The 15,453-nt window shown below is 35.9% G+C and overlaps 1 pseudogene; it reads left to right on the forward strand.

The window, feature by feature from the left end:
- Nucleotides 1-810: 810 nt before the first annotated feature.
- On the forward strand, nucleotides 811-14,151 carry LOC125369003 (annotated as a pseudogene).
- Nucleotides 14,152-15,453: the final 1,302 nt, after the last annotated feature.

The following is a 15,453-nucleotide window of genomic DNA, read 5'->3' on the forward strand; positions in this document are numbered from 1 at the left end:
ATGAATAGCTCCAAATCTGAATCTACACTATGATCGATCTCCCCAATTGCCTCTTGATTTGCTCCACTATTGTTTTGCACTCAGAACCTTGCGATTCCGGGGTTCTCACCCTCCACAACTCTCTTCCGAACTCAGCACTATGCAAAAACCAATCCAACCGCCAGGGCACTCTCTCGCTCCTTGCTTCGCTAACCCTAAAAAGATAGTTTTCCTTATATATTTGTCTCAGCACGGCCGTGGTCAAGGCCGTGTTGGTCAGCGTAGCCGGAGTCCAAGCTGAGCTGAACATTCGGATCTCATCAATTAGGGTTTCTTCATGGCCGTGCCCCTGTCGGTGCTGAGCCACCACGGGCCGTACTGGAGGTCGTGGTGGCTACAGAAAACGTGCCCAAAATGCCATGTTTTAAAGACCAAAAGCTCATGGTTGGTCACGACTAGAGTTCAGGCCGTGCTGATCAGCACGGCCTTGACCTAGGCCGTGCTCAATGTATGCACTATGAGCTCTTGTCCGATCTTGATGAATTCTTGTCCGTTTTTGCATGTACTGATCTATAATTGCTCAAATACTGATGATGGTCCTATAGAGTCTCCTGAAATGCAAAAGACCATAGAACACGGGTGATCTTGGAATAAAAGCACAATAGTTGCTAAGAAAATACGCAATAATATGCAAGCAAATATGTGTAAAACTATGCACATCAGTGTCATTGACATAAAGATGTCGTTTCTAGTCTATCTCTTTCTATTTCTATATTCTATTTCTATAAATATATGTAAAGTTTAAAAATCATCATATAATAATCTAGAAATTGCAATAGAAAAGAAAAGGGAGGTTTGTGATGATTTTTAAATCTTTTATACTAGGTAATCTAGTATCCTTATGCATGAAGATAATCAATTTGGTCGTTGTGGTCGGACTCTATTATGGATTTCTTACCACATTCTCCATGGGGCCCTCTTATCTCTTCCTTCTCCGAGCTCGGATTATAGAAGAAGGAACTGAGAAGATGGTATCAGCAACAACAAGTTTTATTACGGGACAACTCATGATGTTTATATTGATCTATTATATGCGCCTCTACATCTAGCATTGGGTAGACCTCATACAATAATTGTCCTAGCTCTGCCCTATCTTTTGTTTCATTTCTTCTAGAACAATCACAAACACTTTTTTGATTATGGAGCTACTACCATAAATTCAATGTGTAATCTTAGCATTCAATTTGTATTCTTGAGTAATCTCATTTTTTAATTATTCAACCATTTCATATTACCAAGTCCATTGTTAGTCAGATTAGTCAATATTTATATGTTTCGATGCGACAACAACATGTTCTTTGTAACAAGTAGTTTTGTTGGTTGGTTAATTGGTCATATTTTATTCATGAAATAGGTTGGATTGATATTAGTATGGATATAAAAATAATAATTTTACTAGATCTAATGTACTTTTTTGATTTAATAAGTACCTTATGTCAGAATTGAGAAATTCTATAGCTCGAATCTTTAGAATTCTCTTATTTATTACCTGTGTCTACTCTTTAGGCAAAATACTGTCACCCATTTTTACTAAGAAACTGAAAGAAATCTCAGAAACAGAAAATAGGGAGGAAAGTGAGGAAGAAACATATGTTGAAATAGAAACAACTTCCAAAACGAAGGGGACTAAACAGGGATCCACTGAACAAGATCCTTCTTCTTCCCTTTTTTTTGAAGAAAAGGAGGATCGGGACAAAATCGATGAAACGGAAGAGATCCAAGTGAATGGAAAGGAAAAAGCAAAGGATGAATTCCATTTTCACTTTAACGAGACATACTATAAAAATAGACCACTTTATGAAACTTTTTATCTGGATGGGAATCAAGAAAATTCGAAGTTAGAAATATTGATAGAAAATAAAAGAAAAATCTTCTCTGGTTTGAAAAACTTCTTTTAACTATTCTTTTTGACTCGAAATGTTAGAATCGTCCATTACGATATATAAAAAATGATCAGTTTGAGAATCTATATAAATGTTAAATGTAAATAATAAATTCAATTTATTTAAATAATTTAAATAATAAATATATGTATAATAAATATACGTAAATAATGATGTTTTATTTAAATTTTATTATTTAATAAATATTAAATTAAAAATTATATTAAATAATTAAAATTAGAAATTAGAATTATATTCTATGCTAAATAATTCTAAAAAATAATTCTGAATTACTAAATTAAATAATTCTAAAAAACTAATTATATAATTGAATATTTTATTTTATAATTAAAATATATATAATTATAATATAATTGAATATTTTTATTTATTTTTTATTTTATTTTAATATAATTGAATATTAAAATTTTAATATAATTTAATATTATAATATTATATTCAATTATATTAAAATTAATAAAATTTAAAATAAAGTTTTAGAATTTGTAAATAAAATTGAATTTTTTTTACAAATTGTAAAAAGAATAAGTTAATAAAAAGATTAAAGCATAAAATTAATATAATAAGAGATAAGAAGATATGCGACCGCTTCCTACATATTTTATACCCTCTCCTACAAAGAAACTAGTAACACCCATTCCATTGGTAATTCCATCAATTATTCATTTATCAAAAAAATGAATTAATTCAGGTAATTTTCCTATACCTCCAATAAAAGATATTTCATAAAAAGCATCTATGTAACCTCGATTATAGGACCAGTTATATATAACGTTTATTATTTTGTCCCAAAGAATTCTCTTATAACCTTTTTTAGCGAGCGAATTAAAGAAATTCAAATTTTGTAACGATGAATAAACATGCTTATATAAAGAGGACGCTATAAATATTCTGAAAAAAGCTATACTGACTGAAAAAATTGCATTTGTTACAAATTCATACCAATCCACATAATTCTTTGAATTTTGATGCAAAATGTTTAAAGACGGAGTTAACAGTTTTGACAATATATTCACCTTCTTTCCTTTTTGATTGAAAGGAATTCATATGGCTCCAATAAAGAAAGTAAATAGTACCAAGACAAGCATAGCAAATAACATAGTATTATCCGATTCATGAGGATAGGCAGAAATCCTTTTAGTGTTAAAAATTTTAATAGTAATATAAGGCCACATCATCTTTCTTACATTACCATCAATTTGATATGTGTTCTTCCAAAAAGAAAAAGAAGCCCTTTCGTTATTATTCATTGTTAAGAAAGGTAATAAACCCAAACTTTTGTTAAGCATTTTTTATCCTTCTTTACCCCATAAAGATATTGAATAAAATGAACTATCTTTTTTACCACTGTAATTTTTTAAATGAACATTTAAATGTCCTTCAAAAGTAAGTAAATAAACCCGAAACATATAAAATGCAATTAATCCAGCCGTTAAACAAGCTATTATTGTGAAAACCGGTGAATACAACCAACTATCATTACGAATTTCATCTTTGGACCAAAAACAGGCGAAGGGTGGAATACCACAAAGAGAAAGTGTTCTTAAAAAAAAGCAGTTTTTATAATTGGAATATGTTTTGTTAAACCACCCATAAGAATCATATTTTGACTCTTATTTGGAGAATAACCAACAATAGCTTCCATTGAATGAATAATGGATCCAGATCCTAAATAAAATAATGCTTTCGAATAGGCATGAGTAATCAAATGAAATAAAGCGACTCGATAAGACCCCATACCTAGAGCTAACATCATATAACCTAATTGAGACATTGTAGAATAGGCTAAACTTCTCTTAATATCTTTTTGAGCAAGAGCTAAAGTAGCTCCTAAAAATACTATTATTATACCTATCAAAGCTATTAGATTCATTATGTAAGGTACGACTACAAAAAGAGGAAAAAGTCGAGCTACAAGAAAAATTTTGCCGCTACCATAGTAGCAGCATGTATTAGAGCTGAAATAGGAGTAGGCCCTCCTACGGCATCCGGTAACTATACATAGAGAGGAAGATACATTTGGACTAGAAAAACCCATACTCGAAAACACAATATATATAAATATATATATATATATATATATATTTTGTATTTTTTGTTTTTCTAGTACGGGTTTTTGTCGGTAAACAAAAAATCAAATGCATTCAAGTGGATTTTTCTGATAAGTATCAATAAGCTAGACCCATGCTTCGGGTTGTTTCATGCCATAAATAAACTCGAACACTCAAGAAATCTGTTGGACAGGCGGATTCACATCTCTTACAACCAACACAGTGTTCTATGCTTGGAGCAGAAGCGATTTGCTTAGATTTACACGCATCCCAAGGTATCATTTCTAATACATCTATGGGGCAGGCTCGGATAAATTGAGTACACCGTATACATGTATCATAAATCTTTACTGAATGCGAAATTGGATTTCTAAATTTTTTAACATCATAAAATTTCAATCTAGTAAATTTCTAAATGAATCATCATATATTTAGACACCATACGAATCAATGATTTATCAAAATTTTTCTATTGAATTCTGGATCGACTTGTGAGATAGGGCTAGGATACTTTAATTTCGTACGTTTTCGCAAACATGATCGGATAAGTTACGTATTATACATGCTAACTTGAATTAATGAAAATGAAAATTATATTCTATATGATTAATCCTACTTATTCAACAAATTCGATTGATTGATATGGATTGATTTTCTGTTACGATAAATTGACGAAACGATAGCTGTTCTAATAACTGCTTCAGCGGCTGCAACAACTATAAGGGGTATGTAAGAGAAAGTTTGAGTCCTTGTTCCGTACCTGTTATTCTTATGCCAAAAAAAGACGGATCATTGAGGATGTATATGGATTGTAGAGCCATCAACAAGATCATTGTAAAGTATCATCATCCTATTCCTAGATTAGATTATATGCTTGATGAATTATATGGTTCTTATTTGTTTACTAAGACTGACTTGAAATCTGGTTATTATCAAATTCGCATGAATGTTGGGGATGAATGGAAAACAATATTTAATACTAAATATGGCTTGTATGAGTGGCTTGTTATGCCTTTTGGTCTTACTAATGCACTAGTACTTTCATGAGATTGATGAATCATGTTTTGCATGAATACTTTGGTAAATTTGTAGTTGTTTATTTTGATGACATTTTATTTTATTTTAGATCTTTAGATGAACATGTTATGCATGTGCGTTTAATTTTAGGTATTATTAGGAAAGAAAAGTTGTATGCTAACCTTAAGAAGTGTAGTTTTTGCATCGAGAAGGTTATCTTTTTAGGTTTTGTAGTATCTAGTCAAGGTGTTGAGGCTGATGAGGACAAGTTAAAAGCTATAAGAGATTGGTCGACACCTAGGAATGCTAGTGAGGTAAGAAGGTTTCATGGACTTACGGGCTTCTATAGGAGATTGATTAAGGATTTCAGTACTATAGCTGCACCATTAAATGAGTTAGTTAAGAAAAATATTGGACTTGTGTGGGGTGAGGCACAGGAACATGCATTTGATGAACTTAACGATAAATTATGTAATGCACCTTTGCTTGCTTTACCTAACTTTGATAAGACCTTTAAAATTGAATGTGATACTAGTGGTATAGGAATTGGATCTATTTTAATGCGGGATCAAAGACCACTAATGAATTTAAGGAAAACTAAGTCCCTTAAACCCCAATTCCAAGTATGCCACGAGGATAGATCAACTCCTTGATAAGTAAGATTTGCATTCAAATAAGAACATGAAACCTAAACTATATGAGAGGATTAAACCCATAAGCAAGTATGATTTCATTATCCAGGATCTATTTAGAACTAGATCAATGGAAACCTTAGACCCTTCAAGTATATTAAATAATCAAACCTAAAATATTAAAGGTAGATGATGTGTGCTACTTATGTTAGCTACAATCTAAGGTAGTGTACCTATCGATGCAGTCTAGCACTAATGGCGAGTATCAAGGTCGTATTCCTCGGGAAAGTGAAAGCCTAGAGTTACTCCTTTGTTCTTTCTTATATTAACCTAAAATTAGTGATGAATAATTTCTAAACTAACTAATAGCTAAAATCTAAGTTCTAAGGGAGATGTAGGAGTAATTGATAAATAAAATAACTAAGACAAGAAAGCAAACCCAAAGGGAACCTAAACTAGTTGGCAATCAAACAAAAGATGAAGGATTGGTGAGTCTAATTATGCTACCCATGGATGAATTCTTAACCGAATTCGGTTTCTCTCTCGAGATAACCGAATTCCTAAACCTAATAACCTAAAGTTGGAATCTCTTCCTAACGATTGATTCTTAAATTAGCATTAAGCTTTAATCCGCCTCTATTAACCTCTGTTAATTCTTAATCCGGCTAGTTAATTATCCTTATCTCTAAGTGATTATTAACCAGTTCTTGCTATTCAAAAGTCCAATTGCCAAATGGACTTCTCAATCACACAAAGCAATCTAAACACACAATTCACAACGTCTCATGAATAATGCATTATCTTATTAATACTGAAAGCAAGAAGAATACAAAACTAACTCAAACAATCCAATAATATAACATTAAGCCAACATAGTAAAGAAATCCCAATGGATTTAATCAATTTAGCTAAACATGTTCATTATCAAAACCTACAAGAATTCAATTACAACAATGAGTAAAGGTAGAGAAACCCGATTACACCCTTGGATGAGAGTAAACAGTCCCAATTCCTCTTGCTCGAATTGAATCAATTCTTGTTCCTCTTACTCAAATTGAAACCAATCAACGAACCTCGCCCAATCTTCAATCTTTGAAGGGAATCCGATTTAAACCTTTGTCTAAGTCTCCTTTTTCCTTGGTTCCAACTTAGAAAAACCTTAGAGAGAAAAATTAGGGTTTGGGACGTTCTCCCCCACTCTTTTTTCTTTCCTCTTGCTCTTTCTTTTAATTAATTCGTCCTGTCACCGCGAACATGGCTGTGTTCCTGGCCGTGTTTGGAACACGGTTTGGTGTTCCTGGCCGTGTTGGGAACACGGTTTGGTGTTCCTGGCCGTGTTACTCTCTGTGGTCGTGCTCCCGAATGCCTCCACTTCTTTGATGTCTAATGCACCCAAAACGGCTGTGTTGGTGCCCGTGTTGGGAACACAGCCAGTGTTGAAACCAACATGGCCATGTTCAGCTTCCTCATGCTCGTACTTAGCTTGTTTCGGCAACTTTGACATCCAATTATGCTCCAATTCTTCCTTTTATCATTCTTTGACTTCTTTTGAACCTAATGCACACAAACTAACACATAGGGTGAGTGTTGGGACCAATTCACATCCAAATGTCCATAAAACAGCTTTGATGTGTTTATTTTACGCACATCAGTAGAAGATGCCACAATTTAGTGTGGATTCTAAATTCATAAGTCAGATTTGAATGCCATAAATAATGAATTGCTTGATAAGTTCGAATTAGCTCTAAACAAGAACTAAGAATAGAGTATTAACTCATAAAATATATTAATCATTAATCAATCAATGCGAATCTTCCCTCATTTTCGTTAAGCTGGCTCAAAAAATTTAGGACTACGAGAGTTATTGACCAGTCAACTCCCCTCTGGTTCTTGATTTGACTTTAGTTTATTCATCTTTCTTTATTTATTTACTCATATTTAGCTTTTAGTTTCTTCTATTTATGGAATGAGGGCTTTCACATTATGAAAACAACACGCAATCGAATATTTGAGGCTAATGAGAATATTATTTCAGTTTTCTACCTTACAAAGAATTAAGTTATGGGTTCTTTCAAGAACCTTGCGGACTTATGAAGACCCGCACTAGCGAACCTAGACTTATTGCTTAGGTCCTTCCTTTCTTTTGTGTTATTTGTCTACTCTTATGTTTAAATCAACTCGATTTGTTCCTTACGCTTAATAACATGGAAAAGAATAAATAACTTATGATTTCTTTCCTTATCGGATCCAAAATCCTACTTATATTCTCTTTTGTTCGTCTCTTTCTAATTGATGTCTTATATGACGATTTGGTTTTATTTGGCGAGCATCAATAGGAGTGTTAAGTTAAATCACATGGAAGCGATAATTGATGTGCATTGTTTTACACATATTTGCTTGCATATCATTGTGTATTTTTTTAGCAATTATAGATCAATACATGCGAAAAAAAAGGGAATTCATCAAAATTGGACAAGGGCTCGCATGTGAAACATTAAGCATAGCCTAGGTCAAGGCCGTGCGGATTAGCACGGCTTTGATTATGGCCATGACCAACCACTAGCCTTTGATCCTCAAAATGGCATTTTGGGCACAGTTTCTGAGGCTATCACGGCCTCCAGGACGGTCCGTCGTGGCTCAGCACCGGTGGGGGCACGACCAAAAGACCCCAATGAGTTGTAACAAGCACTTCTCAATGTCAAGAAACAACCCAAAAGATAATTAATTCAACGTCTCAAATTAATTGAATCAAACTTGATTACTAAATAGCAAAAAGATTATAAGAATGGCAATTACAAATTAACAACTAAGTACAATCCATCACAATAAAGACCCCAATGGGTTCAAAAGATCTAGCTACTCATGTTCATAGTTAAAGCAAAATAAGGAAAAGAAAATTGAAGGCATGTACACCCTTCTCTTTCAAGTTGGATGAGAAACCCTAATTTTCCAATCCCAAATATCAAACCCTAATTTGCCTCTTGAATGCTCCCAAATGTTGTTTTGATCTTCAAAGCAATGTTGAAAACAAGTGTAATCCTCCCTCAATTGATGAATTTGATCTCCGAAGGTCGACAATTGAGGTCAAGAAAATAAGTGAATTGAGTGTATTTTGGAATTAGGCTAGAGAAAATCGAGCCTCCACTCACCAAATCGAACTTTTGCCCATATAGTCTCCTCAGCACGGCCGTGGTCAAGCCTGTGCTGGTCAGCACGGGCGGAGTCTAGGCCTTGCTGAACCTAAGGGTCCCATTGTGTTGACCTCTTCCAGGCCGTGGTATATTTAAACCGTGCCAAAAGGCACTCTTGGAAAGCAGCTAGTTGGCAATTCAGCACGGCCGGAGTCCATGCCGTGCTCAACGCTCGGGGTGCTAGTCTTCATCTAATTTGATGGATTTTGGTCCGTCATCATGCGTATTTCCCTCGATTATTGATAGTGTCCTTCGAAAATGACTTAAAACAAGAAAGGAAACAAAAGACAGGTGATTCTAGCATAAAACGAGATAATCATGCACAAAAATGTAAACAATTGGGCATGAAAACATGTGTAGTATGATGCCTATCAATACTCGCCATTAGTGCTAAACTGCATCGATAGGTTCACTGCCTTAGATTGTAGCTACCATAAATAGCCTATCAAGTTTTGCAACTGTTGCGGGAATGTTTGATAACTAGAGTGAAATTTGCTATTTGTTACTTTAGCCATTTTTTATTGTTTTTATTTTTATTTATTTATTTATTTTATAGGTACATATTTATTTATTTTAAGTTTATGATTCAGGTAGTGAATGATAAGGAGGTTCAATGCTAAATTCAAACTCTTTGTATGACGCGTTGGAGAATGGGATCAGGAACCAAGGGAGTGCTAAGAATTGGGACACTCATGCAGCCTTAGCAGCTCGACTCGAATCGTTTTGTAGGGCTACCGATCAACTCTCCACTCCTATCCTTTCATCTCAAGATTTTTGTGAAATTTGATGTGGTTTACATTTGAGTAATGCTTGCCCATTGTGCAGTGATTTTGCTCATTGTTCTTATAACTTTGAACAGGTGAATTATACGGGAAGTTGGCTAAATAACTTATATGAAAGCACCTACAATCAAGAGTGGAGCACTCATTCACCCTTTGGATGGAGCTTAGATGCCCAAGAACCACCAGGATTTCCGCAACTACATCAGCAGCCTAGTCTTGCACCTTCAACTCAAGATGAAGAGTTAGTTTCAGAGGAGCTAATGATGAGGTTCTTTACAAGTCTTAAGGATAGATTCCAACAAACAGAGAGGGTACTTGAAAGTCAACAAGCCTCGATTGAGAACATAGAGTATCAAATAGGCTTGATCTTTAAGTTACTAGCTGCAGAACAATTTGGAACTCAATCAAACACTACTGAATCCGAGGAACATTTGAGCGTCGTCACTTTGCGTTCAGGTGAAAATTTTTCTGGTTTGTCTACATGTTTGACGATGATGCTTATGTGCAGGAGGACTCCTTGAACATGGAGATAGAACCAGAAAAGGAAGAGGCAAACATGATTCCTCTGAAAAACTACCAACAGGAATGTATAGTTGATGATGCTGAGTTGCAGCTACAAGATTTTTTGGTGGATTTTCCACTGTCCCTTCAATGATGGAAGATGAGAATGAGTTATCCAACGAAGAAGTCTTGGAGCAGCTTGAATTTCTTCTAGCAAGTGAACCAAGCCAAGGGCTGCAGAAAACCATTGACATTCCTGAAGAAGTTGCTCAACCGTTGATCCTTCAAATTGGTGAAACTTCAGCTTTCAAATTAGAAGAGCCCCTAGAGCATCATGACTACGTCTAACAATATAAGGAGCGAGTTTTACCCATCATACTGGTAGCTTGCTTGACAATCGGGAAGAGTTAATTGACAATTATCCCTCTAAGCGGATACTTAAAGCCATTTGCTTGGAAGAAGGATGGATGGTCGTCGATCACACCCGTTTGCTTTTCACCATGAGTCCAGCTAAGAAGACTCATCCAATCAAAAAGAAGCGCTTTTGGGAGGCACCCAAATTTTAATTTTCATTTTAATATTCTAACCTTTCGTTTTGAAACATTTTATTAGTTTTAGTTCTCATATTTTATTTAATTTTTATTTTCAGTTTTGATTTTTTATTTTCAGCTTCTACGGAGGATGCACTGAATTTCCACTACACCAGGGCGGATGATCAGGGCAGTCCCCTAGATCTTTTTTTTCTGCATTTATTTACTTTATTTTTTTACATGTCATGCATTTTGATTATATTGCCTTTGTTTCTCTCAGTTGAGCATCCCATGCGGGGTATCCATAATATTTTACACGGAGAACAGTGTGTTCTTCAAGTGTGGAGTGATTGTGGGTAAACCTTATAATCTTTCTCTCTCCAATGGTTTTTAGATATATCTAAAATTGCTATCGCTAGTTGTTGTGTATTTTTAGGGGATGTTAGGACACTGTGTCTTTATGCATTAAGTATGCTATTCTTGAGCTGATTGATGACTTGATTTATAGAATTGTAGATACTTTTCTTTGTTGTTCATTGTCCTTGGAAAGCAATTGATAGTGTGTTACACATCTGCCCTGCCGGGTTAAACTGGTGTTATTTAGTTGTTTTTCAAATTGTCAAATTTGAACTTAGAATGTTGATAATGTCGTATGCATGTGTTTCTTGAGTAATGATTCAATTAATGATGCTGCGAACTAATTGTACCTAATACCACACCTCAAAGTGAGATTTTGAGCCTGTTGAGCATTCATTATATTTATGCTCTTTATATTTCTTGTTTGAGTTTGCATCGTACTTAACTTTGCTTCTAGAACTTGCTTTGTAATGCTTGTTGAAGTTACATGAATATTGTGAATAACATGAGATGATTTGGGCAATTTAGGATTCACCACATTTGGCCAAAAGCCTACCTCTTTATGTTTCCATTAGTCAGTTTTGAGCCTTAACCTTTTCTTCATAATTTACACCTATACACGTCAATTATTCCATTCTTTACATTTATCTCATTATTTATCTCTTTATTGGATTTAGAGCATTTTCGAGTGTTATTCTACGAGGTGAGAATTTTAGTGAATAATTCCTCTTGTATTGTTAAGCATTTAATCCTTTGAGCATATATGGTTGTTTATCGCACGAATTCCAGAATTTTCACACTTTTTTCCCAAATCTCCGTACCTTTACTTTAGCCCCATTACAACCTTAGTAAAGACCCTTTGATTTTCGTATTTACTTATTGACAGTACCGAAGATATGATTTATGAGCAAGCTTATGGCGAGCGGACCATTCTGCACTTAGGTACTTGTTTAGCAAGAATGATGCAAAGCCTAGACTTATTCGTTGGATGTCGTTGTTGCAGGAGTTCGAAATTAAGATCAAGGATAAGAAAGGTACTGAGAACTTAGCAGCAGACCACCTTTCTAACCTAGAAAACCTGACTTTGGAGGCACTTGATGAGAGTGCGATTGATGACAATTTTTCGGATGAATTTCTATGCTCAGTTCAGGTTAATTCTAATATCCCTTGGTTTTTTGATTCTGCAAACTATTTGGTTGCTAAAGTCCTTCCAAAGGGTATGACATTTCAGCAAAAGAAGAAATTCTTTTCTAAATTGAAATACTACATTTGGGAGGACCATTTCTTGCTTAGAGTTTGTGCATATCGAGTTATTAGGCGATGTGTACATAGGGAGGAGATCCTCCAGATTTTAAGGCATTGCCATGAAGGACCAACGGGAGGTCATCAAGTTGCAAATCACACAGCTAGGAAGGTGTTGGACTCTGGCCGACGATCTTTAGGGATGCTAGAGCATTTGTCCAGTTTTGTGATGCATGCCAAAGATCAGGTAACATCTCTACTCGTGATTGTATAATTAACGACTTTGGCTCTTTCATGAGAAGCTAAAGAGCCATTGGTCAGGACCGCTCATTGTCTAATAATTTTTCCCGTATGGCATAGTGGAATTGCACCATCCTAGAGAAGGGAAACTTCAAGGTCAATGGGCATAGGTTGAAGCATTACTATGGTGACTCACTGGAGCTCGAGGAGCGAGTCAACCTTGTATTGAATCAATAAGAGTAGCTCAAGCATTATGAGTCGGGGAAAAAAAAGAAGCGCTTTTGGCAGGCACCAGAATTTTTATTTTATATTTTTTAAAACATTTTAATCATTAGTTTTAGAACATTATTTTTTTCTAGTTTAGTCTTCATTTTCATTTAATTTTTTTAAGTTTCATATGCCATTTGCGTGTTTAGAAATATGTGGAAGGTAACTTGAACATTTGACTGTTGAAAATTGCAGGAAATTGCATGTGAAAAAGTTCCTGAAATGAATTTTGAGTTTCAGCACGGTCTTGGAGGTTTAACATGTAGTTTTATATGCCATGTTTTTGGGAAGTGTGTTGAGAGAAACATGTAATTTCAGCACGTCTTCCGAGAGTAACACGGTTTATGGACATGACCGTGTCAGAAAATTCGTCTGTGTTGAGGACACATAAATCGTGTTGAGCTGAAATGGGAATTCAGCACGTCTTTCGAGAATAACAAATGTTGTGGACATGACTGTGTAAGATAACACACCCGTGTTTAGGACACACAACCGTGTTGGTAGAAAAAATGGACTTCAACACGTTTTCCTCGGCTAACATGTGCTGGGAGACTAGCCGTGCTGGTCACACAGGCGTGCTAGCCTTAGCGTCTATATAAGCCGTGCCATATTACAGGTAGCAAAATTTTTGCTCTCCTCTCTCTTCGCACGTATAGATCAATATCCTCTCCCTCTTTTCCTTCAATATTTAAGTGTTTTTCCAGCGAATCAAGTAAGTTTCTTCCTTAACTTTGTTCAATACTCCATTTTGGTATGTGATTTTACTCTTTTCTTTAATTTAGTCAATTATTTCTAAATTTTTTGATATTTTTTCTTATTTTCATTAATCTCTTTATTAATTTTGTTATTTCGTTAAATTTTTCATTTTTGTTGCATTTTATTTATTGCTTCGTTCAATTTCTTGTTTTTCTTTTAATGTTGATTTGATGTTATTGTTTAATTTGCTTTATTAGTTACTATTGTTTATATTTTTTATTTCTTTTATTCTGCATTGGAATTGCCTGATTACCGCTGTTGTGATATTTGAACTTGTTGAATTGTGCGCTAGTTTGGTGAATTAGCCATTATGCTGCTGAATTGGAAATTAACTAATGCAAGTGTGCTGAAAATATATTAAATTGTTGTTGTGTTGCTATTAAATTGTTTATGTTATTGGAATTATTGTCTCTTTTGTGCAAGAATTACTGTTTTGGCAAGAGTTTTAATTTTCATGCAGGAACTATGGTTGAGCGGCGTGAGAGACCCTGGAAGGTGGGTGTCTCCAAGAGAAGGCATTCAGACCCGACTGACCCACCTACACCTGCACCTGCACCTCGAGCACTTGCACCTCGACCACCGACCCTTAGAGCTCCACCTCCACCTCCAACTCCCTCACGACATAAAATTTTACAGTTTTAGAGCCCCACTCACGAGGCTTGTTACCGAAATGCGACAGTGCTAGGATGGGAGATGCATCAATCGCGCATTGGAGACTATTGGCCTAGCTACTGAGGTTTGAGAGTTACTTCAGACTCCATCTTTTGAGGCCTTCTTCGGCATTGTGGAGCCTACTTATAGGGAGCTGACACTTGAGTTCGCCTCTACTTTCTTCCTTCAGACACAAATCAGGGACTGGTTGCAGCCAAAAGCCATTTCATTTCGGTTAGGGGGGCAGACTTGCATGATGAGTATTCCCCAGTTTGGTATTGCACTTGACCTCTATGACCAAGCGACCATAGAGTTAGATGATTTTAAAGGTTCCTTATAGAATCCGAGAGTTTCTTTTGACAAGGCTTGGGAGACCATCTTAGAGGGGGATGAGCCTTCCTACTTGACCAAGTCCAAGGCATCCAGCCTCTCTGATAGCCTGTGCTATCTTCACTGCCCGCTAGTATATACATTGACAGGGCGAGGGGACAGTTTTTGAGTGGTCACCTAGCCTAATGTATTCTATTTATGGGCCCTGCATGAGAGAAGGAGGGTGCACATGGGGTATGTGTTAGCCTAGCAGTGCAAGACTGTTACTGGGGACCCGAAGAAGACTTGGATCTGTTTTGGACCTTATGTGACTAGGTTTGTTAGGAGGATGGAGCTACTAGACAGAGCTCTGCTGGATGAGTTGACGCTTATGTTTGAGATGACCCCTGCTGGCCCCTCCACTATGCAGCATATGAGGATGATCACCCGGAGGACAGAGCCTCTAGGGTCGGAGTACATACTTATTCGGTTGATAGCCCTGGGCAGCTCAAGAGGAGCAGAGGGAGCACCCAAGACCTGCAGATATTCCTGGCTCCTCCCAACCTTCATCCTCATCAGCTCCTCGGCTATCTAGTGTATAGATTGATGAGCTAACTGTGAGATTTGATCGGATCACCGACATACGGCAATAGCACACAGATAGGTTCGACAGGTTTGATGCTAGGTAGAGGTAGATTCTAGATTTGCTACATAGGCAGTTGGCCTAGGGAGACATGATAGAAGTAGCCTTGCAGCAGAATAGGATGGACGATTTTGACTTTGCTGATTTTGGCAAATATTTTCCACCTCCAACAGCCGATGATGCACCTCCTCCAATAGCCACACCTCTACCACCTTCGCCACCATCACCAACCCGGCAGGATGAGTAGGGTAGTATCTCTTTTCCTTTTTTGTGTACTTAATATGTTGCTTTCCAACTCTTTTATACACCACGGATAGTCTGTCCTTCAAGTGTGGGGTGGG

The sequence above is a fragment of the Ricinus communis genome, unplaced genomic scaffold (genome assembly GCF_019578655.1).
Source record: "Ricinus communis isolate WT05 ecotype wild-type unplaced genomic scaffold, ASM1957865v1 Ctg36, whole genome shotgun sequence".
Classification (NCBI taxonomy): domain Eukaryota; kingdom Viridiplantae; phylum Streptophyta; class Magnoliopsida; order Malpighiales; family Euphorbiaceae; genus Ricinus; species Ricinus communis.